Below are 25,425 nucleotides of genomic sequence, written 5' to 3' on the forward strand. Positions count from 1 at the left end.
GTTTAATATCATTTAATAATATGCGAGTTTAATCTCAATTCCAAGCCGTTATTCTCAGGAAAGTTTCTGTAGTATTGTTCTACTACGCAACAAATCCGAGTCACCAGTTTAATGATAGTTCAACACGTCTTAACAAATAGTCTGTATAAGGTTAGTTCGCTTCTACAAAGTAGTTATATATTCCATTCCTCACCATCAGACAAATAAGGCCACGGATTACTTTCTGTGCAATGAGTTCCCTTTTTACTGGATACGCACATAAGTGCACACTTTTCCTTGCTCCATGACTAGGTTAATGCACTCTTCAAATAATCTTCACGTACAGAATGAGACGACTTCTAAATTACCTATTGTGTTGACTACATCATTTACAGACCTTGTAAGCAAGTCGTTATAGCAGAAGTGCTTCTCAGTGGAAGTTTGCCAGTATTTTCTATTAAACCTTTGCAAAGAAACTGAAAAGTTCTAGTTGGAAATGGTTCATTCCAGCTCTTATAGTCAATAAAAATAAAAGTTTAAAAAAGTTTACGTTTATCTTCATGTTAAGTATTAGATATTCCTTTAATATTAAACTTCAGTAAAACAGTGCTCAATGTATATATATATGTATATATAATTGTTACTTTGAATTGTAAAGAATTCATTCGCACTACTATTACTAAAGAATGTACTATGCGGTTTCTATGTATATACTGTGTAATTGTATAGAAAGTGTGCACTACTTTGCTCGTTGTACAATGAGTTCATCTATTCCACATGAATATCATCAATAGTTTCGAGGTTATCGCAAGCGAAGTAGTCACACTTATATGGAATTCGCCCACAAAAAATGATGTTTATTTGGATCGATGGTGTAATTCTATGCATATTGGCAAAATAAATTGTCTAAATGAAAAATTTAAACACTGTACAAGTGACGACTTAAAAACTTACTTAGATGAAAGCAGGAAGCAAGCAGCTGCTCTTTCAGATGATTACACTTTAACACTTAAAACCACTTTTCATGAAAAGAAATTCTAGCTCGCTCAGTGAAACCCTGTACCTGTTCAATCAAATGAAGTTGAGGATTATTTTAAAAATCTAGCTCCTTTAGATCTAAATCTTCTGACACTCAGGATAAAACTTCATCAAACCATCAAAACCTGTCTATCCTTTATGTAAAAAAAACCTGGTAATTTATGTCCGATTGTTGGAGTTTGAAAAAAAGAAAAGAAAAGAAAAAGAGGCAACACCTAATGAGTTCGCGTCCACATATGGACATAGTTTCACCAGATCAAGCGCAGATAGCCCTCGTGTAGTTTGCGCAAAATTAAAAAAAAAAACCAACAAAATCACCAGATCACTCGATGTATTTCATTTAGCAACTGGTAAAAAGGCTGATGTAGTTAGGGAGGAATTTAGACTTTCTGTATCTGTTAATCTTCTGTCTTTAACGAATGGCACTGCTAATCCCATACCCATATGTATTTTACGTGATACTATGGTGACTCAATCATTGTTGTTAGAGAATAAATTCCTTTAGATTCAAGTTCTGCCAGTGGTGAGTCTGTTATTGCTCAGGGTATTGAGAACGGCCTTGTTAATGTCCCTCTTCATAACATTTATTTAACATCAGACCTAGTTTTGGGACCAGTTGCGGTTGGAGTAAGACTTATTCTTCCAATTGAGGTGCATCATTATGGTTGAGAAATGATTTGACTGGAGAAGTTGTTGCCGAACCCTAAATGGTTAGCGAGCCAATCACTGTTTCATCTAAGGATGACGCTGTGATTCGAGCTCAGACTGAGGAATTAAACCACAAAAGAGGACGACTTTTCGGATCCGACATGGATCTTATGAATAATTGTCCTACTGGCAGTTCCTTTATGAATGACAATGATGAAAGTGAAGGACCTGATTCAGCTGGGAAACTTCCGCTTACTAGAAGCAAAGTTATTGATGAGTAAGAAGAGAATCCACAAATCTCTTCACTATTTAAATATGCACTCCCAAATGATGAACTGAAGAAAGTTCCAAATGGTTATTTTTTTCGAAAATGGTATGCTTATGAAAAAACTGAGACCGCCATCTGTGTCAGGTTTAGAGTACTTGGCTGTAATTTATCAAATCGTTGTTTCAAAAGCATATCGTTCTGAAATACTGAAAGTTGCCTATGAACTTCTCATGGGAGTTCACCTCGATGTTAAAAATATATGTGAAAAAATTATGACATATTTCTTTTGATCCAAAAATAGGCAAGAAGTTTCCCAGTTTTATAAAACTTGTAATACGTGTCAATTGGTTGGAAAACTTAACGAGAAAATTCCCGTCACTCCTCTGAAACTTATCTCAACGTTCGAAGAACCCTTCAATTGTATAATCGTTGATTGCGTTAAGCCGAAAAGATAACATTTGTGTTTAAGCACTTTCATGTGCTATGTAATTTTATGAGCATATGGTTATTTGTATTGATTGTATTGCGTATTGTCATGATTATTGAAGTTATGTAATTATTTGACAATGTGTTATATTTAATATATATAATATCTTGGCGTTAGACAATTTTTAATTTTCTGAAAAGGGAGGTGTAACGGATTTACTGTAATGCATTTATTTTAATAACCACGTTTGTTTTAGTTTAATACATATAACGTATATTGTTAAATGTGTATTGCACAAGTCCCGCCTGTTTTTTAAATTTGTGGAAGATTCTCGAGCGTAAATTCAACAATATATGTTTTACAAAAACTGTAGCATCTCTTCGAATATTGTAGAACTTTCGAGAATCTCGCCTAATGACCATAAAAGCTAGCCATCGTAACTCGCGGAGAGACAGAATACTGTTTGGCTGCTACAGTCATTATACAATAAGCCTTGGAAGCTATAATTGTGTTGAACGCTTATTAATCGGAAAAACTACAAAATTTGACCAGCAATGTTTATAGATTTCGAAGATTACGAACCGTTCAATTTTGGTGAATTAACTTCTGAAGTTAGTTCTTCTTCGAGGGCATTAGATATCTTCCTCTGTGAAAAGTAAGCTTGTAAACCTCGTTAGGCCAAACAAGAATAGAGCTTGTTAGCATCACCATCAAGTGAAGAGTATCTGTGTGTCAACATAAAATTAATTCACTCGTCGTGGACCTGGACAGTCAATAAAATATTCAGTTCTAGACCAGATACAAGACTCGGTATAGTTTGTATGTTTGTAAACATTTTGTATAAAAATTATTATTTGTAATAACCATTATTATAACTTGTAGTGTTGTTTGTATATTAAAATGTATTTGTGTTAAGAAAGAAAACTGTGTGTATCAGTCTTGTTGACAAACATCATAATTTTTTACATATCGACATCTAATTAATTTTAAGCTCAAATTAAAATTTTCGGCGATTGATATCGTAATACGTAACGTTCGTTTGTTTTGTTTTTGAATTTCGCGCAAAGCTACTCGAAAGCTATCTGCGCTAGCCGTCCCTAATTTAACAGTGTAAGACTAGAGGGAAGGCAGCTAGTCATCACCACCCACCGCCAACTCTTGGGCTATTCTTTTACCAACGAATAGTGGGTTTGACTGTTACATTATAACGCCCCACGGCTGAAAGGGCGAGCATGATTGTTGCGACGGGGATTCGAACCCGCGACCCTCAGGTTACGAGTCGAATGCCTTAACCTACCTGGCCATGCCGGGCCTAATACATAACGTACGTTACATAGTAAATCGGAAACTCGTCCGAGATAAATTATAATACGTAACGAGGGCTTTGTATGACGTACTCGTTAGATTGTCGCAAGGTAGGTTTTTCGAATTGTGATGCCACTGGACATAGTTTGAGATTCAAGTTGTGGGTGCCTTAGAAAAGCATTCGATACTCGATTCAATTGGCGAAAATCTTTGTGGCAGCGAAAGCCACTACATGCTCTCCTTCCTTGTAATCAGTAGTTCAGGTGATTTAAGAAGGTCGAAACGATGTTCTCTGCTTTACTTTTAAAACGTTTAAATACCCATACTAACCATCTTGAGATACATAGATAGTTCATTGTGTACTTTGTGCTTTCCAACAAAATAAACAAATGAGTCGACATATTTCTAAGGAAATCAACAGCCTTTCTAGTACATAGTTTAAAGGTATAATCAATATGGATAATGACTTCCAACTTCAACATGCTATTAGCAAACACCATAAAATTTTAATTATGAAAAAAATTACCTTTGTTTTTTGATGATAAAATCCTTGGGTAATTTATATTTATAATTTATAATTTGTTTCTATAAAATAAAAATCCATTTTGTGTTCTTCCAATTTTAGTGTACAAAAGTGATTTATTTTTATGTATTTATGTATGTGTGTTTTGTTTCAACTGTAACTTCAAAAACTGCTTTATTTTCAATGAGATTTGATATAACGATTCAGCTTAAATTTATACTAATCCATTTATTCACCATATTAACACGAAGCAACTTCCTAACATACCAGGAAGGAAATCTTATAGTACATGATTGATAACTCGCTGGTGAACTGCAGGTATTTAGAGATCTCATATACTGACTTCCCACCCCTCTAAAATGAGTCTTTCATTCCATGTTCTCCGGCGTTGTAGCTACATATGGTGAAATTAAATTCGCTTCCTTTCTCCTAGGTGGATAAAAACGAAACTAGCGTTTTATCACTGCTTGCCCACATTTTGAGGTTTTGTGCCAGAGAAAAGCTAAACAGTCACAAGAAAGACAAATTACCAGCGACCACATCCGGGGACTTAAGCTTTATTTAGCTTTGCGAGCGATATCAAATGATGAAGGTCTATATATATGTGTGTTTACTCTTTTCACGTTATGAAAAATGTCTTTTATACATGTAAAGAATATTTTTCTTTCCTTTGTATATTCCACAGCGGAAAGAAAACGTGCAGACACGTGAATACAAAACTCTTACATCTTACAACTCAAACTACTTGATGTGAATTAGTCATATCAGAAATCTATGTAATGAAACCACAAATAAAATATTATATATTAAATACAGTAATTAGATGTAGTTCGTGTTCTTATATTTCAACGTTTTATTTGGGTGATTCATGTTTGAAAATGATGCATAAAATATATTTTAAAACCACAACTGGTTGTTAATCTATCGCTATAATTTTGGTCTATCTAGCTTTCTTTTAAGTGTAAAAAACATGTACATTTTCGTTTATTTGTATATATTAAAGATGATAAGAAAGCAAATCAATCAATCATGCATTAGAAAGGTGTATATTTTACGTATATTTTTTCATGAGTGATCGGCATAAAGACAGGGCATCAGTGAAAATTAGAACGTGCATCTAATTATACGTACAATGTATTTTGAATATTTCTTTTAATGTTTTATTAGGCTCGAACACTCTTTGCTTTGTTCTTGTAGTTGAAATATGCATTTCCATCTCTTATTCATACATTTATAATTTTAATATCTGTTATTTTATCGGTATTTCTGGCATTCTATCTGCCTGTCTTTTAAGTTTCTACCCGTGTATCAATTTATTTACTTTTGTATATTTTTATACCAATAAATTCTCGTTAGGCCTTAAATTACATCATGTAAACACAAAATTTGAAAGATTATCTTTTATCAAAGGTTAGTGGTGGCATGGTGTTCTTTTGATAAAAATAAGTAATATATTAAAGGTGGTTTTTAGTAAAGTAATACTTCTTTAAATAATAAATTAAACTAAGGTCAACCGAATTCATGAAAACATTAATTATTTAAATTACGTTATAACCTAGATGTGTCCTGAAATAATCATTCCTTATAAGGTCAAAAGATGACAAAATTAACAATGTGATTAAATTATTCTCAAGAAAGCAAATATTCAATTTTAAATGTAAAAGATAAGATGTTATAGTGTAATGTCTATTTATGAAAGTGTGTGTGTGTTATACCTATATAACTACGCTGCTACATATTACATATTTCACAACGTAGCCTGATAAGTGTATTTTAAACACACTCACTAACGTATAATTTTCTCATTTCAAAATCGTTATTTATTATTCGTAATTTGTTGAAACATTAAATTATACAGCTCCAAATTTTCCAAGTTCAATATAAACTATTTGTTTTACATTTTAACGCTATATTTTTAAATTACGTGAAACATGTACCGGTGATATGTATTTTATAACATGTAGTAAACTTTGTAAAATTAAACATCCTTGGAATTCAAAATTACACTTCTGAATGTAAATCATATATCTAGGTAAAATGAAAAGTTTGTTTGTTTTTTGGAATTTCGCACAAAGCTACTCGAGGGCTATCTGTGCTAGCCGTCCCTAATTTAGCAGTGTAAGACTAGAGGGAAGGCAGCTAGTCATCACCACCCACCGCCAACTCTTGGGCTACTCTTTTACCAACGAATAGTGGGATTGACCGTCACATTATAACGCCCCCACGGCTGGGAGGGCGAGCATGTTTGGCGCGACGCGGGCACGAACCCGCGACCATCGGATTACGAGTCGCACGCCTTACGCGCTAGGCCATGCCAGGCCTGTAAAATGAAAAGACTAGTAAGACTAATCCTAGTAAAAGATTAACCAAAATAAACAAGTGGTGGCGCCACTCAATAATACTCATTACTTATGTTTTTCCTGGACCTCCAAGAAGACTGCTTATATTTAGAATCACAATTTTTCCATCATCTACTTGATGATGGAAAAAAAACGTGTAAAGTGAAAATCTTAAAATAAGAAAAACTTAATCTAGGCTAAGAATATATCTTTTTAAGTTTCAGTGAATATTTAAAGGCAAATGTGATTTTATTTCCTGGAGTAAGTCAGCTTAAAGATAGTTAACTATGTCAAAATTGAAAATGTAATAATGCTGCGTTACTGATAAAATGTCATACCTTCGATTTTTTAAGCATATGGATTATACCCGTAACATTTAGTTGGTCAGAAGTTATTTGTTTTTCAACATATCTTTCACTTAACCACCTGAATACAGTGTAAGATCTATGACTATACAAGCTTTAATAAAATTGAAAATTATTCAGTTAATTTTTTTTTCTGAGGAACACTTTGATTTTATGTTCAGTATAACAGAGCATTAAACTTTCTTTACTGCACTTCATCTTTCTCTCCTAACACCCATCACTTCAGAAAACTGAGAAAGACAGTTGTACGGTTAACAAATATTTCATTTAATACTACCACGATTTTGTCAGTAAAGGCACCATCAACAAAAGCATAGTAATAATGAATGAAATATCAGTAAAACTTACAATTGTCTTTGTTTTCCCCAATTCTATAATTATGGAGTTTCATCAAGTACCGACGGTTTCAAGTATCAATTATAATACCCTGCACAATATTTCCATTACGACTTGTTTTATTGTCAGTTTCACGTAGTTATCCACTGTTTACGGCGAATACAGTCCTTTAAATAACAACACAAAACATACAACCATAGCAGTGATAATGTGTTTTTCATAGTTTATTAAAACTCATCCTTCAATAAGTGTAACAGATTAAGTAACAGTTTTACGTACATAAAAAATTACAGATTTAAGTGATCTCTACTGAAATTCAAGTAATATTTATGAAGGGGAATTTCTTTCTTTTAAAATACTCGAGCAAAGCTATACAAGGGCTATCGGCAAATAATCGCCCCTAATTTTGAAGTAATGGACTAAACAGAAGGAAATCAGTCAACGCCATCCATTGCTAATTCTTGGCTACTCTTGTCTCATTGAATTGAATGGTGGGATTATATCATTACAGTTAAAGCGTACACATGGTTCCAAACTGCGAAGCAAGTCTTTCAGGCAACGGAATAGGGACCGTCAATTATCGAATTCACAGACCAGACAGGCTAACTACTAAGTCACGGATGCCTTCTATGAATGAGAGATAATCATTATACTTTGTATTTTGTCTTAATTTACAAGACATCTGTCATTTTAATTTTGATTTTAGCTCGTTATTTTCATGTGTTTAATGTTATTGATCAATTACGGTTCTTAGCTGTTTTCTTTACGGTAACATTACTATTAAGAAATTCTTTTAGTTTACACTTCATATAGCGTTTTATTCAATCCCATTTCCTGGTGTCTGTCTCCCTGGTTTGAAATCATTCGTAAACGTTATTGAATAAGGCTTTTGTCTTGAAATCTGTTTGTTTGCGTGGAAAGCTACGTTTTTGCTTTTTTTCACTATTTATCTGATATTAGATTTTTATGGATTATATTCTATTTAATGGTCAGGTACATTTAAACTAAAACAATTTTGTTGTTTCTATGGACATGCTAAATTCCTGTAATGTCAAACAAAAACAGAAACGCTCTAGCATCTATTATAAACACTCTAATTCTAAATCAACTACTTACACAATCCATTTGATAAATATTTCATTAGATATAGACAAACTTCCAAGTTTCAAACATCTATTTTCTTTGTCAAATCCTTGTAAAATTAGCCACGTGTTTTATTAAATAAGTGTCCACTTCAGAATTTGTGACATCGTATTCGCATACTTTTTTATTTATTGTGTTTTAAGTGTTCAGTCTAAAACGTTTGGTTAACATAGCATACACTAGCTGGCCCACTTTATTAAAACTCTCTGTTTATTCGTTCATGCAAAGTAAACTATTCGTGTGATTACTTAAGCACTATTAGTCCAAAAACGTAAACGTATCGTGGTTAGTCTTTTTAGATTTTTAAAAATACGTGAAAATTATTGTTTGTCTTAAGTACAGGTTGTTATTTTTGACTGATTATGTAAAGACGTCTTTCGTCAGATTCTCTCAGTGGGAATGTGTGGGGAAAATTTGACCACCAACTTCTGGTGAAGATCAAGACATATAAATTATCAGAATATTCCGAAACATTCTCGTATGGTAACTGAAAACCGTTCATCTCAGATGTAACCAGAAAAACATGCTCAAATTTTAGGCAATAAATGACTGGAAGCATAGGATATGGTCGGAGGAGTGCATTCTGCCATTTTCTGTAATCAAGACAAATTCACGGCGAACGTAAGGCACATGACACTTGTTTTGTTCAGTCGATAAAAGCTGTTTGTATTGGTACAGTGGTATGGTGAAAGTTGGATCTTTCAATTCTTTCACGATGGCTAATAATATTCAGAGTAACTTGAATATTTTTTTCTAATCATTCTCACTACATTTAGCAAAGTGCCCAATCTCGTGGACAAGGGATCTTTTGAGACGATAATGCAACTCTCTGCAGGTTCCTATTGTCTAAATTGGTTCAAGGAATATGAAAGTCACTTCTGCAATTTTCTTGGACTAACTAATACGAAGGCATGTTTGCGTTAAAAAAAGATATTCCATTAGGCACCACAATTTTGTGCAGACGTCTATAGACTAACAGCAGATAGTAATTATTGATGAAACAAACACCTATAGATTGACAGCGGCTAGTAATTATTGAGGAAAGGGCTAGAAACACCTATAGACTGACAGCAGCTAGTAATTATTGATGAAAGGGCTACAAACACCTACGATCAAATCTTGCGTCTGGCCAAATAGTGAGATTTGATCAGCATTCTTATGGTACACCCACGAACCCCAAATGTAGATCATGTTTGTGCAACAACGGGAATCTAATCATAAAACCGGTGATTCAAAATTTGAGTACGCTAACCATTAGGTTATGCCCCGGTCCGAATGTACAAGTAAAGTATATTAAAGTAATTGTTCAGTTATTCGCTGGGTATTCGCTTACAAATTTCAAATAAATAAGACTAACATATATCAGCAACATTACCTCTTTTGACCTTAAAGAATATCGGTTTTAAGGTCATTTTGTGAACAATGTATAAAGTTGTAAATATTTTTTGAACTAAGACCAGATCGAGGTTATTCCGTTCATGCGCTAAAACGTTTTTCTTCATTTTCCATCTATAACCATTTTAGATATTGCATAGCTTGGTGAAAAGTTATAGTACAATAAATATAAAGAATATATTTATTTATCATAAAGGCAAGTCTAAACTGTTAACCAAAAACGTGATTTAAAAACAAAATGCCTTTCGATATTTCCTTAACGGTACATTTAGTACATAAAATCCTTGACACAAATTCAATGCATTAATCACATATGTGTTAGAAGTGTCTTCCTTTTATAGTACTAGGCCTGACATGACCAGGTGGCAAGGGCGCTCGACTCGTAATTTGAGGGTCGCGAGTTCGAATCCCCAGCACATCAAAATATGCTTACCCTTTTCAGCTGTGAGGACGATATATTGTGACGATTAATCACACTGTTCGTTGGTAAAAGAGTAAACTAAGAGTTGGCGGTGGACGGTGATGATTAGTTGCCTTCCCTTTAGTCTTACACTGATACATTAGAGACAGCTGGCGCTGATAGCACTCGTGTAGCTTTGCGCAAAATTCAAATCATATAAACATACAATATACAGTACTTTTGGTTTAATGGATTTTTTTAGATGATTAGAAGCGTATCGTAATGTGTTTTGGTGCAAAGAAATAAAGAAATGAAAAATGTATTCGAACTATTGGAAAACTGAATGGTTCGTGTCACGAGCGCTCCATGTGTCCTTACTTATATTATTTAAAATCGATCCAGAAACTTGTCTTTCGTCGCGAGATAAAATAGTTTTACGCCATTTTGTGAATCATGTAAAATCAATAAAGATCATTACCCAAAGCTTTAGAATATCGTTTCTGTTTCACCAATATCAAAACATTTGTGTTTTTTTTTACTTTGCTATCTTTGTAAAAAAAAAGATTAAGCTGAAATACGAATTAGAAAGAGAGCAATGAATAAATGCTGGTGTTTTGTTACCTAGCTGGATAACGAAATACTTCATTTTCTGAAAATCTGGAACGATCGTTCCAATCATATGGACTGAAACCCGAATCAACTGTATTGACACTGGCTGATTAATGAGACTAGTTTCACCGATTTTCAATATATGACGATCGTATTTTTGTCTATTCACACACGCACACATAATGAAAACAAAAAATTATTCGAATACTACACTAACAACGATTTCACGACGTAACTGTCACTCTTCAGGTTTATCACAGTAAAAGTAGAATAAAGGGCTATTAATATAAGTCCCCCAGTAGGACAGCACAAATATTCAGGTTTACAACTCTAAAATCGGAGGTTCTATTCCTCTCGGTAGACACAGCAGGTCGTTCGATGTGACTTTGCTATAACAAATACAAACTATTACAATAAAACTTAGAAATAAAACAAGTCAGTAATATATGGATAAAATCAATTTATAAGTTACATAATAAGTAATTAGCAACTACAAATTGAAAACTAAGCTAATATCATAAAGCCTGTTACTTTTGTGTTTATACTAAAATATATTTATTAACTCGAGATTTGCATTCAAGTGTACAAAATCCGTTAAAATTAACTGCATTATAATTTTATAATATACTTTTTCTGTTGAAGAGATTTAAAAAAAAATGAATGAAACTTGTAAAATAAAAACTTAGTTTAATTTCTCCTTACATATCCAAAACGGTAAAATGTTCAACTGTGTTGACTTAAACCATAATATTTTGTTTAATAAAACGTTTACGAAAATTTTTATTTTGTTGAAGAGGGCTAACTGGAGGAAGGCATTTATGATTCTTATGTAAGTTCGTATGTAATCTTAAATTTTTGGTTGCTCTGACTTAAATCTCATGATATACCACACATTGATTATATTGGGTATTAATATAAATGTTTACAACACTAGTATATTTTCCTTTGTAATGTAACCTTTTTGACAAAACATTTTCTTTTTCGCGTAAGTATGTTTCTTCATGGGTTCGTAAGGTAACATTTGTAAAGAGTAATCAATATAACTGTTTAAACTATTTACAAAATAAGGTCAGTTGACAATCAACTAATATTTTTCTGTATTTTACTTTTCTTTCAAAATAGGGCAAGTACACTGTGTGTGTTGTCCGGTATGATTCAAATATGTTTGTATATAAATAATACGTGATAACAAGGAAGTAGTATCTTCACTTTTATTTGCCTTTTAAATTTATGGGTTTTAGATCTTCTCTTAGCAACCTTAAAACTCCTACTAATTACTTGTTTGAAATAACTGTTGTTGTTGTCTTTTTCAAATAATACCTTACAGCTTTTAATGTTTTTCCTTTGAGCAAAAGAAATATTTCATTTGGTATTTTTAGAGTGGAAATCTGATTAAGTATAAAAGAGGGTGGATTTTTGATAAATATCAAATGTTAAATATCTCTCTTCAAATATTATAAAATAAGCAACCAGAAATAGAAGGACCTTATTAGTCCTTTGACGTATAAAACAAGGTTCAGGAGCCGTGACATTGATCATTTGACTGACGTAATTATGTATATTTAAAGCAAACCATCCAAATCACAAAACAATCATCTGAAAACCGTTTTCACGACAGTTGTCAGTAGCTAACATGCCTTCTCTGTTATTATTATGGTAAAAAATCATGTAATTTTTTCCCAAAATTAAACAATTTCAATTTTTTACTATCTAAAACATATATAACTTCTTTATTCGTTAAATTACCCCTGAGCATTTTTCACGTGTACATCACGTTTTTTTCTTCGCCTCACATTATATTTTACATAAGAAGACACTGATTTATTTTTTTCTACTGTTGAATATTTTTGAGGTCAAAATAGAGGAAAAAAACGATATAGGCTCACGATAATAGTTTCTTCCAATTTTATTACATATATTGTTGGAGAGAGGTAACATTTATTGTATATTTATATGTATATATAGTCTGTATAATTCGTTATCCTCATTACACAGTTAACTGCATTTTCTTTCATTTTATAACTATTTTTTTTCATGCACCATGTTTTGATTTTATGCCCACACACATAAAGCATTGGCACCCTCTTCAAAATAATAATAACAAGTATTATGAAAAAAACATCGTGTAACGAATATACTATAATATATTTATTTTGGTATCGATGCTTGTTTCAGTTAAATATATATTTAGAAATGCATGTAACTTATGTTGTTAAATCTGTATTGCGAAATATCCGCCTATTCACTGAAGTTGTAGAAGATTCTCGAGTGTAAGAATCAACAATGTGTGTATGTAAATACTAGTGATTGTTAGTATTGTTATTTTAACTGAAATTCCTGGAATCACACCTTACACTTATAAACCAAAACAATATGCCAAGAGACAGTATATGTTGTTGGTTTGCTATATTTGGTATGCTATAAATCTCGCAAGCTATAATTGTGATTAACGCTTATTAACTGAGAAGCTACAGATATTTTTTAGGAACGTTTATTGGCTTCAAACATTACAAACCGTTTAATTTCAGACGTTAGTATTTCTAAAAAAACAATGTATAACTTTAGCTTGTTAAAATCTTACGTGTGGTCAGAGAAGAGCTAGCTAGCTCCCCGTTAAGGGAAATATATTTATATCAACTCAGAATTAATTCATTAAAATATATTTGTGTTAAGAAATAAAATTATGTGTGTCAATACTATTTCACGATTGGAAATTCTGGTTCTGTATGTTTTGCTAGTGAGAAAACTAGTGATGTACGGATTTTATTCTCCTTTAAAATCGAGACAGTTTAGTCTACCATGTGGTCATTAGCTAGATTAAGTGATGTGTTCACTTCCCTCTTTGTCGTGGTTCGTTCCTTTTTTCAAGTTCATTAGCCAGCCTTCCATAGACTTTTTTATTTAGAAATAAAGTTATTTCCTAATACTTATTTATTTACTTTCTAATGCGATGACTAAGTGGGGTACCATGTTATAGAGTGTATTCTAAACTTCTATAAGTTTTGCACAGAATATTAAAATAGGTAATCGAAAACTGTTTTGCCCCATCAAATGAAGATAATATATATATATGTCAGGTAGTTTTCCTGTCTGGCTTCTGATGACCTGTAGAGAAAAAAATTTAAGTGACTTTTGTATTGCCATAATGACGAACATTCGTGTCACTCCTACATAGAGACTGCTCGCAAAGTCTCCGATAATTATTCTAATTCACACAAATTTGATAGAGTTTATTCGGAATTTCGGTTAGTCTTATATTGTTGTTGTTTACAAAAAACAATTTTTTTATAAATAATTATTAACCACAGATAATCATGTTAAATTGTGTTTCCCAAATGCTTCCTGTAAAATGATTTTCTAATGCATTAATTGTCTTTTACAATTTTTTTGTTTTCCATTTGAATAGTTGTTGTTTACTCAAAGACTGAGCAGTCATCAAGTTTAATTGTTTTGAATTTCATGCAAAACTACATAAGGGCTATTTGCACTAGGCGGCACTAGTTTAAAAGTGTAAGACTAGAGGGCAGGCAGTTAGTCACCACCACCAAACTCTTAGGCTACTCTTTCACAAACAAATAGTAGGATTGACCGAAACTTTTTAATGCCCCCACGGTTGAAAGAGCGAGTTCGGTGGGGTAAAGATTCGAACCCGAGACTGAGAGCATATATAAAAAAAAATTATGAAAGAAAGCTTACTATTTTTTGAAAAGCTTTTGTATTTATATATATCTAGTGTTATTTTATGTTCTCTAAATCTGATATTTTCTGTTAACTTTTAATTCTTTTAATTCGTATCTTATTCTGAAACCAAAGCTAAGTGGTTATAAATATCACTAATTCCCTATCTTAATTCACTTGCTACGATAAATAGTTGATACTGGTTATTGGTAAAATGATGTTAATGAGATAATGTGATCAGAATATCTAGAATCATAAAACATCAGTAACATCAACAATAAATTTACTGTTTATCACTATACAATGTACGTTGAAACAAACTGTGTAGACAGTATTTACTTCTGTAGCGTTTACTCGGTAACATCAACAATAACTTTGCACACTTTTTTGTGCAAAGGATGTACAAAGGATGTTGTTATAGGATGTACGTTGAAACGTGCTGTGAAGACAATGTTTGTTTCTATAGCATTTCCTTGGTAACATCAACAATAACTTTGCACACATTTGTTTCTATAAAATCTAGGTTGGAACGTGCTGTGAAGACAGTGTTTATTTCTACAGCCTTTACGCGGAAATATAACAATAGCTCAGTACACAATATTTACTGCTATACCATATATTTTGAAATATATTAGCATAGCATTTTTGTTGAAACATTACAGTAGCTGCAAAATCACAGTCATGACCTTATAAATTGTACGATGCAACATCGCTTTGCGGACTCCCATATTTATTCTATAATGTTTCCGTGAACATGTAAACAGTCACTAGGTCAATAACGTGCTTACTGCTATACCTGATACATTGAAAAATGTGTGTGAGAAATTGGTTCTGAAACATTCTGTAGCATTATGTACAGGGTGGCCCGTAAGTCCCTACCCATCCATATGTTATTATGTTATATTCAATAATACTAATGATGAGTTGAAAGCAGCTGTTACCGCGGCATTTGGAACAATAACTCCTGCTATGTTGAGGAAAATGTCTCACAGAACATGGCGTCGCATAATATTATGCAACGAGAATGAGGGACAGCACACAGATACACTGGATACATAAGATATATGGATGGATAGGGACTTGGAGGAACATTTGAAATAATACATTTACCAGCTTTGTTTCTCGGTCCGGCATGATATACTCTGATGTTTTTGTGTTGTTTTTTTAATTAATTAGTTATTGGAAGTGCATGTTCCCCGCTAGGACAGCAGTAAGTCTTCGGATTTACAACGCTAAAATCAGGAGTTCCATTTCCCTCGGCCCGGCATGGCCAGGTGATTAAGGCACTCGAGTCGTAATCCGAGGGTCGCAGGTACGAATCCCCGTCGCACCAAACATACTCGCCCTTTCAGCCATGGGGGCGTTATAACTGACGGTCAATCACATTATTCGTTGGCAAAGGAGTAGCCCATTAGTTGGCGGTGGATGGTAATGACTAGCTACCTTCCCTCCAGTCCAACACTGCAAAATTAGGGACGGCTAGCACAGATAGCCCTCGTGCAGCTTTGCGCGAAATTCAAAACCTTTTTTCTACCATACAACAGAACTTCCTCTGATACGTAAAGTAGTAAGTAATATACTTTATATATAAACCCAGTACATAAAGACAAAAGATAAAACTAAACTATTTAGAAGATTTTTCAAATAAGCTATTTTTTAATTAGCAATTGTAACGTCCCTCATTTTTCTTGTTCTTAAAATTAAAGTGGAGTTCAGATTAATTTAAATGAAATTCGATTTAACAACAAGATGTTAGTTAGGAAATAAAATTTTGTTTTGTTTCGTGTTTTTTTTCGTACTGTGTCTTTTCACCAGACTCTAAGTACTGATAGACTTGTCAAGACGATGATCATGACGCAGAAGACAAGAAAATATCTGAAACGTATTGTTTACCATAAACTAAACTATCACCACATTATCGTGCTACTTCTATGGAACGTCCTCTACACCTTTGGTAGCTGATTTACTGTAAGCAGAAAGGTTCCATAAACATTATTATATATTTATAACAAATCGATAAACTCTATTTTTGTAAGATAATAAAGTAATTTCATATCATATCGTATACCAGTTTCTACAAACTTATTACAACTGATACAATGTGTTTCTGGCTCATCCACTAGCACTTTAAGCGTATTCTGAACACATTAATTAACAAGTGTCGTGGAAGACAGAGAAACTATTCACAACTTATTTGTTACTGCTCGTACCTTTCTTATAGTTAAGTTCATTTTATCTAGATATTTCCTTATTTCTTAACACCTGTAAAACTTCTTCGGTTCCCTTAGAATAACTGTTCGTTGCGTCTTAACTTTATATTGGCAAACAACTGTACAACTCAAAACTTTTCTTCCTGTTCGAAACAAAGTGTAATAACAAATGTTTGAAATGTTGTAGTAAGCTGAAGGGTACAGTGATGGAAACCTAACAAAATATTTCGAATAGACTATGAGTACAAGATTCAGACTTCAGAATTTTGCATTAACATTTGAGCTAAAAGCATTGTGGCAGGGATGCCGTCTTAGACAGTTGTCGTTGCATAGAAACTGTTTGCACCCTTCAGTGGCACAGGGGCACGTCTGTGGACTTACAACGCTAAAAACCGGATTTCGATGTCCCTTTGTGTAGCTTTGTGCTTAATTACAAACAACAAGATAACTGTTTTTCATTTCTAACATTATTCTATACGCTCACATTTATTTCAAATGGTCTATTTATTTCATACTTTGTCTCTTAAAGGCTATATAGTTTATTGCATTCATGAATATGTCATTCTGCTTTACATTTAATAATAAAAAAACCTTTAGTTGTTCTCCACAAGAGATTTCCGTTCCTCACCAATAATAATTTATTAGTTTACTACGAGAACCATCATCCTGTCTTTCGTAAAAGAAGGCTTGTTTTTTTCAACCATTTATTCCCTTTCAGTAGATTACTTTGGTATATTATAGACGTCTTTACCTTGATTGTTACTCGTTACCTTCTTGTAGTTTTCTTTGTTTCCTACTAGGAGTTTTCTACTAGAATCATGTATCGTTTACCACCACATATTTTTTTTCACCATGTTAAGAGCTACATCTATTCTCTTCCAGTCGCTCTTTCTTCCGGAATTTGTTGTTGTCCCTCTCTTCAAAAAACATTCTATGTTACCAAACAGTTTTTCACTTCTGGGATCTTTATTCCATCCTCACCATGGGTCTTATTTCTTTCCCATCGATAAGTTATTTTCTCCCTTAATAAGAGAGGTTCCTTCATTCTTTACAGAAAATCTCCAGTTTTACCAGTACAAGATTTTTTTCTCTCCCAAATTAGAATTTTCGCTTTTATTTATAATTAGTTGCTATGTATAATACGTTTATTATCAAATGTTTTCTTGCTGATTTTTGTTACTTTTACTAACGTTAGGAAGCTGATTTGCTGTAGACTGGGAGTTTCTTATCAGATGGGGCCCAACGTTGACTAATAGTTAATATGCGGAATTATGAATGCCAAGATTTAAGGTTCGAGTCTGCAATATGCTACTTCGCATTTCAGCTGTGGGAATGTTATAAACCAGATAATTCCTCCTATTTATTTAAGTCTATTACCATTGCATAGTATTTACAAGAGTTTTCAAATAAGCTAATTTTTAATTAAAAATGGTTCCGCAGTAAAATATGTAAGCCTAGTTGATTGTTTTGAAGCTCTAGTTATATTATTAGTCCAGCTAAATGGATTGAAGAAATGAGTCAAAGATAAATTAATTAACATGGTTGAGTTAACTAGGCTTACAAGCAAGTTTGATAATAATCAACTTAAGGAAATTAGGCTTAAGCATATTTGTGACATAAAGGGTTGTTCAAGTTGAAAATACTAAGTATTAAAATTTTGAAAGGAGCCCATTTGCTAACTTTCGAATGTTCTCTTTCTGTCCTACGTACAAACAGATTAATTGTGACAAACTTAATTCTTTCTCTACTAAGACACTTTTTAGAAAAAGAGCAATCAGCAAGATTAGTAGTTTACATTGTTCTGGGCTCATTTTTAAATTAAATTGTCAAGTTATTCACTAGTAAAAATTATCCAGTAACAACTGAAACTTCTTGCCCAGAAGAGTGTTTACAATTCAATATTTTTTTTGGATGACCAACTTAACATAAGAAGACGCACAAAGAAAAATATAAAGTTATTTTTGTTATTTCCAAGCGCATCTCTGTCCGTATATAATCTCAAAAACGTTTCAGGTCAAGCAAAGTAATTATTAAAGACGTTTTCTACTTTTTTAGCATTCGTATTTTTGTCTTGTTCTTTCAGCTAAAAAAAAATTATGTCGTTGCATATTTGTTATATACGTTTATGTTAAGTTTTTATAATTTGCTTTAGCTTTTTAGTGTAACATGAATTGTATATAAATACTAAGTATTAAATATACCATTTTTAATTCCCACAGGGAACATTAAGAGTAGAGTCCCAGAAGAAACATGAAACTAAAGAGCATGAGCTACACAGTTTCCGATGCTGCTACGTACACAGTAATGTGAAGGAGTTCCAGTAACAACAACCTTCCTGTGAGAGTTGAAATGGATTAGAACATTTATATATTTTTTACAAAAGACAGTATGGGAAAACTGAACATTATTCACAACCCCTAAGCTTTATTATTTAATAAGATCAATTATATAGTACACAACAAAGAAAATAGAATGATTTATACTCCAACTATAAAGCAATTTAAGTACTTTTGTCATATCAGTAACTGATGCTCCACCTTAATACAGTATTGTATACGATAAGGTTTTAAAATTCCTGAATATATTTGTTACTTAGAATTGTTTCTCATAAAAGTTAAACCCTCAAAAAATGTATATGTATATAAATATATATAAGTTAAATAATATTTAACTTGTGAAGCGATAAATTAAATGTGTAACTAAAGCTAGTAAGCATCCATAACACATTGAAAAGTATACAGAGTACAATGTTCCACAATTAGGATCTCTACATGTTCATATATATATATATTTAATAACAAATCCGTTGATATTATAGTTTACTGTTGCAAAATCTTATGTAAGATATGGCTCGGAAAGGTTCACATTGTACATATGTTTTGAACTAACCCATCATACTCGTAAGGTTCTCAAAAAATGTGTTAATTCCTCTTAAAAGCACTACTTTTCTAAATTAGACGGTTTGCATTATGATAAATTATTTATATAAATGTTTAAGTCCAAAAACCATCGTTTAAAAGTTAGTATACTTTTGCTGAATTACTTCTGAGACGACGATAATCTTATTTTATACACGATTTAAAGAAGAAAGATCTTCAACAGATCGATTTTAATACGTTGTGTACCTATTTTACTCGTTAATATACTGCATATAAGTACTATAAGATCTTAATACTGTATACAGAAAACTCTATTTACATAATTTAATCCACCAGTGCTTAAGGATCGGTGTATTTTGCTTCGAACTTTAGCCGTAGGTTACATAAAAGAGGGTTAATTCTTTTAAGTAATTCTTCCATAGGGAAGAGGGCCAAAAATAAAAAGGACTGAAAGAAAATTTTCAACACCTTTTTTCTCGTTGAAAAGTAGTGAAGAAATATCGCAAAATACCTTTAAAAATTTTATGTGTCGAATGTGATATTCATGAACCATGTGTCTTTCAAATTACCTGGTTATTCAGTGTTGAGGAACGAGCTCAGTAATATAACCTAGTTAATGTAGTTGATATTAATTTTAAACCAGAGTTGATTGGGTTACTGGCGTTGTGAAAAGTAAGCCATGTTATAGCTAAGCCGAAAACCAAACTATTAAGTAATCTAACGTATTTATTTAAACTAAGAAACAAGTTAATCTCGAGATTTGAGCTGAAGAATCAGTAGAATTAGCTAACCGAGGTAACTTGGCTTACAGATAAATAAAATATATAAGCCTAGTTGATTGTGTTGAAGTTCTATTTATATTATTAGTCCAGCTAAATGTATAGAAGAAAAATGCTAAATATGTAAGTTAACTCACACAATTGAGTTAACTAGGCTTACAAACAAGTTTGATAATAATCAACGTAAGAAAACTAAGCTTATGAGCAAGTAAAATATAACGCAGACGAATTCATTAGATCTATGGATAAATAATGTAGCCGAATGAATTATGTTTTTGAAACAAAAAAAAAAGTAGTATTGCAGAGTTAAGTAAATTGGCCTAATTAATATGTTAACGTAGAGACCTGAGTACAAAGAACAAGTTATGCAATGTAGCCCATTTAACTGCATTAAGAAACGTGTTACTCATTTAATTGAACTGAAGGACAAATTGGGGGATCTGAACAAGTTGACTACCCAGAAGATCGTGTAATTTTTATAACTGAAGGAAACGCTGAAAAATCTAGCTCAGTTAACTGCGCTTGGAAGCATGTTATGCAGTTTCTTGGGCTGAAGGACAAACTGAGTAATCTAATCCATCTAATTACCCTGAGGATCAGGTTAGTTTGATAACTGAAGGACAAATTGGGTGATCTGAACAAGTTGACTACCCAGAAGATCATGTAATTTTTATAACTGAAGGAAACGCTGAAAAATCTAGCTCAGTTAACTGCGCTTGGAAGCATGTTATGCAGTTTATTGGGCTGAAGGACAAACTGAGTAATCTAATCCATCTAATTACCCTGAAGATCAGGTTAGTTTGATAACTGAAGGAAAAATTGCCGTCAACTAATCTAGCGCCGTCAATTGTGCTGGGCTAAATGAAAAAATTAGATAATCAAGTCGTATTAATTGAGCAATTTGGCAAAATAAATAACACTGTGTAACAAAATCTTTACTTTTTCTTATTCCTTGGCAGAAAGTGTTATTTCCTAATTTGCTTATTCCTAAAGTAAATGAAAAATACCTATTTTTCTTTTCAAACTTTGCTTTTGTGGCCTGGGAGCGTACAACGAAAACATTATGGGAGACTATATTTTGGGACTGATACGTGAAAGTGATTTACATTACAGTCGCAAATCTCGAAAAACTGCTCACTTCTAAACATTTTTGTTCATTTTTGTATAACTTTAGTATAAATACATGTAAATCTTGATTCCTATGTTGTTTTATTCAGACCTTATGTAAATTAAAATGTACAAATTTGCCCGTTTTTGCAGAGAAAATAGGTTAATTTCTAAATTTCATTATCCAGGTCACAAAAGCAAAGTTTGAAGGAAATAATGGCCATTTTCTGTACTTTTACAACATAAGCAATTAAGAAATAACACATACTATCCAGGAACAAAATTTGTGTTACATAGCGTAATCTATCACAGTTAATTAAACTTGTGTGTGTATGTGTTAAATAACCCAGCCGAGATGTTTGGGCAGAGGAAGAAATTAAGGAAGTCAGTGGAGCTTATTAGGCTTAATAACAACCTAAACCATTTATCCTAATCAATTAGGCTCAACAGCTCTAATTAAATAACTTATAGCCTAAATAAAGTAACTTAAGAACAAGTTAAGTATCTAGGTTAATTAATCATCTGATTAGGCTTAAGAACAGGCTGAGTTAAACAGCTAAGGAGAGAAAAATACCATATTATTTGTTGAGGATGATATTTTGAAAGGACAACTTGTGTGCTACTAAAGGAAAAAGAACTTCATAAAAAATTTTAACCCATTAAGATCTGCATTACCCAAAATGCCTATGAAACAAAGATGGTACTTAACTAATTAGAACATTGTGATATGAGTAAAAGTATTTAGCTATAATGTTGTAAATTATATTAAATAATTCATAGTAAACCTAAATGTAGTCTGTTTTTTTATTAGTAATCTCAGTTCTGTAGTTTTAGGGTAATAAATTTCATATTATTTTGTCATAATTAATGAAATACATTTGAGCAGATAAACGAATATTTCTGACATTTTTACATCAATAATATCAACTGTTTGATACCTTCCTTTAATAGAAACATTGTTTTGATTGATTCCGTAATAATGTATATAAATCTCTTTTCTCTTTCTCTTATACTCAATTCTCTTGTGTACACACAACAAAAAAATATTTTCAAAAGTTTAAGATATAAACCCCATGATTACGTGTTTCCACTAACAAATACTTATAATATTTTTATGTAGAATATATTTATAAGTTATCTTTGTAAATTTATAATAATTTATCATGAGGTCTAACGCATGCTTCTCCAAATTTGATAAAAATAGCCCATATCTTTCATAGAGTATATAGCCTGAGCGCTAAAAGCGATTTTTGACGTTAAAAAATATATATCACTTTAGACCGAAACTACAGTAACAGTTTAAAAAGGTCTTTGAACCAATAAGCTTTAAAGAAAAGCGAACGATTAACTGTTGCTAATTGCACTTGTCATAAGATATCGGTATTAGGCCTATTATATTTTCTAACACTTCATTATCTATTTTTTCGTAATAAACGTAGGATTTCGTTCACGTTCTCGTTTTCCAAATTACATAAATCAAGAACCTTAATAACTAAATAGTAATTAATTAATATTCTGTCATCATTAAAACAACCTGCCTTTGAAAGATTACAGCCTGCAAAACGCGATCATTAGACACACTTGAAATAAAATATTGTGGTGTAAAAAATGTAATTATTGATACTCAACCGAACAAACAGTTTTTAGTTTGAATCAGTACAAGGTACAAAGGAGATGATATGTTTACTTTATTTCTGTATGAAACTACCACACGTCATACTGACTAGTAGATCAAGGATTTATGAACTTTAGCAAATTGATAGCTGGTCATTTAACAAAGGAGATGTTGTGATTATGTCCAATATAGCCGTTATAACAAGTTTTCTAAAACTTATTCCCGAGCGTCAAGGAATGAGACGTTCGTTGTTTTCTGTTAATTACTATTGTGTACATACATAATATCTATACACATATATATATGCTCTTTTTTTGTGAGAGTGTGTTTTAACGAAAGTAAAAATACAATCTAATAATATCGTATTAAAAATTTCTATCCATTTCAGAAACGTAAATATTACATAGTTATGACGTAGAAAACGTTGCTATATGTTAGCATAATTGATAATCTAGAGAGGTCTGGGAATATTTGAAAAGTATCTCTCCATTGTTGCAAATGAAATTCTATAAGCTATTAAATAATGCATATTCATTTCTTCCGCTCCTACTTCTTTCCAAGCGGTTAGCTACCTCTCATTGTGCTAATTGAAGTATGTATATGTGCTGTATCAGTATTCTAAATCATATACATTGCATTCAAAGTATAATGCAATTTTAATTTCAAACGTCTGTGTTATACTAACAGACACCAAAATGTTTTACTCTGTTGTTTAAAGAGTAAAAATATTGATCGTAGCTCCTACTTATAAGAACTAAATTAATACAAATTATTTCGATTTTTGTAAAATATTAGATGTGTATTTTGAATTGGTAGCAGAGAAATCGGTTGAAGTCGAATAATATGTATTGTCGAAATCTTATGCTATTAACAAACAGTCTTATACAAAAAAAACTATTAATAATATGTGATTAAAACAGTTCTAACGTATTTGTAGAAGTGGTTATGTATGTAAATTGAATGTGTGTATTTATATGTATATATATGACTAGTGGACATCAAGTAGTATACGAAGTATTTTTCACGCAGGAAATAAAACCGTTAAAAGCACAGATGTGTGAACATGACTTTTCTTGAAAGGATACGCTCCTTCTATTTATTCGCATTAGTTCTGAAGGACACTCACAAAGTTAAATATCAAAACGGTTTATAGAATGTGTGCAAGGAAGTAGTTTATTACAAAACCACGGTGATTGATAATTATTCAAATGAAAATAACTCCTTATCAAAGTAAACTATATGTATATATATATATGCTCAGTGTGGATCTATAAATCAATGTGGCCATATACTTTTCTTAAGTTACTACCCATAGAATGTATTATTTCATCAGTTATGTACCCTCTCTATTAACGATATCTTTGGCCGTAAACCTAATCATATCTGACGAGGTTCAGACAACTTTAGGAGAGTTGTTCCTCAATATAAATTGTAATGTAACAGTGAAAAACAATCTTTATAATAAAAGTATAATAATGAATGACATGTCAAAGTGGAAAGTAGTTACATTCTATATAGTGAACAGTATAACTAATATTATTAATCAAAGAAAACATAATAGTTTTTTGGCATCTTGCTCTCTGTCTAACACTGCACTTCACCAAACACATTAGTTTCTGTAAGTAAGTCTAAGAATGTTGAGATGTGCCTTTATTTTCTAATTTTAACTCAAACTTTTCACTGCATTTGATCGCTTTTCTAGTTGAATGTGAAGTTGAGTCTTTATACACATGAACCAGAATTCCGTTTAATCGTTTTATAGCCTTAGTACATCAACATATGTTTCATATAACAACATTCTTATAGAGATTTACTAAATATAATAACAAACATAAAGTTTGATTTTTTAAATCTAATAAGTCTCTAAGACATACCACAATGCGATATTTGTGCTCTGCCCACCAAGGGTATCGAAACCCGACTTTTAGCGTTACAAGTCCACAAACTTACCACAAAATCACTAGATGGTCAATATAAGTAAAACTATTCAACTTACGTTTGTACATTTTGGGACTTATAACGTAAAAATGATGTTTCATTTGTATATATAAACTTAAAAATGGTTTAACAGTTTACTCGCATATATGATCAGAATCAATCCAATTAGCATGTTTTCCGTGTAATTTAAGAAGGATTAGTGCAACATAACCAGAGGACAAGTTATGAGTTCTGTTATATATTATATTTTATCTCGGACGTGTCTCCGATTTATTATATTACGAACGTTACGTTTTACTATTTTAAACAGCCGGAAATTTAAATTTTAATTTCGAAGTTATTTAAATTTCGATATGTATCAAATTCATGATATTTACCAACAAGACGGCCCGGCATGGCCAGGTAATTAAGGCATTCGACTCGTAATCCGAGAGTCGCAGGTTC

The 25,425-nt window shown here is 32.1% G+C and overlaps 1 pseudogene across 2 annotated transcripts in view; it reads left to right on the forward strand.

The window, feature by feature from the left end:
• Nucleotides 1-25,425, forward strand: part of LOC143253218 (octopamine receptor beta-2R pseudogene) — a 142,564-nt pseudogene that overhangs the window by 38,672 nt on the left and 78,467 nt on the right. Inside the window, exon 2 of one of the 2 annotated variants that reach the window (XR_013029450.1) lies at nucleotides 18,883-24,090. The exons of the other annotated variant lie outside the window; for it this stretch is intronic. The product of XR_013029450.1 is annotated as an octopamine receptor beta-2R pseudogene, transcript variant X1 (transcript). Of the gene's footprint in view, nucleotides 1-18,882; nucleotides 24,091-25,425 lie in introns of those variants that run through there. 2 annotated transcript variants of the gene reach the window in all.

The sequence above is a fragment of the Tachypleus tridentatus genome, chromosome 1 (genome assembly GCF_004210375.1).
Source record: "Tachypleus tridentatus isolate NWPU-2018 chromosome 1, ASM421037v1, whole genome shotgun sequence".
Lineage (NCBI taxonomy): Eukaryota > Metazoa > Arthropoda > Merostomata > Xiphosura > Limulidae > Tachypleus > Tachypleus tridentatus.